This window comes from Cannabis sativa, chromosome 1 (genome assembly GCF_029168945.1).
Source record: "Cannabis sativa cultivar Pink pepper isolate KNU-18-1 chromosome 1, ASM2916894v1, whole genome shotgun sequence".
Taxonomy (NCBI): domain Eukaryota; kingdom Viridiplantae; phylum Streptophyta; class Magnoliopsida; order Rosales; family Cannabaceae; genus Cannabis; species Cannabis sativa.
Genome location: NC_083601.1, coordinates 3,163,866 through 3,166,447, shown reverse-complemented (window position 1 = coordinate 3,166,447; position 2,582 = coordinate 3,163,866). Strand labels below are relative to the sequence as shown.

Sequence of the window (2,582 nt, the reverse complement as noted above, 5' to 3'; positions counted from 1 at the left end):
GCTACAGTCGCTGCGGCGAGATACACCCTCGCCGCGGCCATATGAAAGTTACAGAACCGTATTTTTGAGCACCTATCTGGCCGCGGCGAGACCATACTTGGCCGCGGCGAGATCCCGTACGGCCCAGGGGTATTTTTCATCCGACGAACCCTAAAAATTAGATATAAATAGAAAACTGCGATTGGAAGTCAAGGGAAGCGATTTGGAGACCCAAAAACACAGCAGAGAGCGGCAGGAAGAGCAGAGTGATTCAAAGTGAAGATCCGGAATTCATCCACCAACAGTTTCTTTCTTTATTCCTCTTTAATTTATATATGTTGAATATTGTCATAGGAATGGTTATGGATTTATTTCTGAACTAAATTTCCCATTTAGGGAGGATGATGATTGTTGTTTAATATTTTTGCCTAGTTAATATTTAATTCCCATTCCTCCATTCTTGTTGTGAAATTATCTTTATTTGTGCTTAATTTCATGTTTAAGATTGATCACCTTGTGCATGCTTTATGATCTCAATTCGAAATCTGAAAAGTGAGAATTGAGAATGCTAAAATTGGATAATCAATGTTCTATGTGAAACGAGAGTATTCACGTGACTTATGTGACGAGTAGATTATTACCTAATGCTGATTTCATGTTAGTTTAATTAAGGAATTAATTAGAGAACATGTGATTTAGAACCTAGAAGATCTGAAAAGAGCTAGGTTACTTTATAATCTGTCATCCACTTCAAGAATAGGATAGCAATTAGGCATTCACGATTTGGGTAAACAACAACAGGATTCTCCTCCCTATCATCTCATCTTGCTTAACTTTAAATTGTGTTATTAAGTTTTCTGAATTACTTTAAATCATAATTATTTGCGATTTACCAAATAGAATTATAGGTATAGTTTAGTAGTAGTTAATCCAATTCCCTGTGGTTCGACCTCACTTGCGTGAGCTACTACTTGACTGCGTATACTTGCGTAGTGTTTATAATTTTCGTAACAAGTTTTTGGCGCCATTGCTGGGAAATTGTATAAAGATTGATATTACACTAAATTATACTAACTTCTACTTTGGTATATTTCTCTTATTGAATTTCTAACCTTTCTCTTGCAAAAATGTTTTTATCTATTTCAGGTATTTTGAGTGCATGCGCCGCCAAGGGCAAGCAGTTGTATTACCTGTTGACCTTGAAATCGAGAAAACTTGTAGGAGAAACCGAAAGAACAAGAGGCAAGAAAGAGTTTCAGCAACTACTGAAACATCAGAAATCATGGCTGCTAATGTGAATGCTAATGCTGCAAATAATGGAGGCAATAACGGTAATAATGGAGGTGTCGTTGAAGATCAAGCTAATGGCCGTAGCTTGAGAGATTACATCCTCCCTACTCTTATGGGAGTGCACTCATGTATCAGGCCACCGACAGTGGATGCTAATAACTTTGAAATCAAGCCTGCCATACCTTAGATGGTGCAGTCTTCAGTCCAGTTTGGTGGACTCCCTTCAGAAGATCCTAGTCTGCATCTCTTGAACTTCATGGAACTTTGTGAGACTTTTAAAGTCAATGGAGTTAGTGATGATGCCATTCGTCTGAGACTGTTTCCATTCTCACTCAGAGAACGAGCCAAGAGCTGGTTAAATTCCTTGCCACCCAACTCCATTGCCACTTGGAATGACTTGGCAACAAAGTTTCTGTCAAAATTCTTTCCTCCAGCAAAGTCAGTCAAGTTGCGAGGAGAAATCAACAACTTCTGTCAGCAAGATAATGAATCTCTCTATGAGTCTTGGGAGAGGTTTAAGGATCTCATCAGAAAGTGCCCTCATCATGGTATAGAGAAGTGGATGCTGGTTCACAACTTCTACAACGGGCTGGTTGGTAACACTAGAACTCTTGTAGATGCAGCAGCTGGTGGAGCATTTATGAGAAAGAGTGCAAATGAGGCTTATGATCTGTTGGAAGAGATGGCCCTAAACAATCAGCAGTGGCCAACTGAAAGAAGTCAAACTAAGAAGGTTGCTGGTGTGCTAGAGGTTGATGCCATTACAAAGCTGACAGCTCAGGTTGAGGCCTTAACAAAGCTAATAGCAGGGCAAGCTAAACAAGCCCAAGTTGTTTGTGAGATATGTGGAGGTCCCCATCACTTTTCTGAGTGTCAGGCAGATGTGGATGATTTGCCAATGGATGAAGCAAAAGCCATTGGAAATTATTCGCAGAACAACAACAACAATTATGGGTTCAACCAAGGAGGTAACCGAAGGAACAGTGGGTTCTATCAGCAAAGAAATCAGAACCAGACACAGAACCAACAATATACTCAGCAACAAAGCTCTAGTGGAAATTCTAGTTTGCAGACCGATTTATTGTTACAATTCATGACTGAAACTAGATCTTCCATTAAAGATTTACAAACTAAAATGAGGTAGCTAGCAACCCAGGTAGCAACCCGTCCTCAAGGAAATTTGCCTAGCACAACTGAAGTTAATCCTAAGGAAAACTATAAGGCAATTACCCTGAGGAGCGGTAAGAAATATGATGGGCCTGAGATGATACAACCAACTAATGAAGAGATTAAAGTTCAACTAGAGCCAACCC

General features: G+C 39.7%; 1 non-coding gene across 1 annotated transcript; it reads right to left on the bottom strand.

Moving 5' to 3' along the window:
- Positions 1-1,714: 1,714 nt before the first annotated feature.
- LOC115708455 (small nucleolar RNA R71) lies at positions 1,715-1,821 on the bottom strand. Its single transcript, XR_004009954.2, has one exon. It is a non-coding gene; the product is annotated as a small nucleolar RNA R71 (small nucleolar RNA).
- Positions 1,822-2,582: the final 761 nt, after the last annotated feature.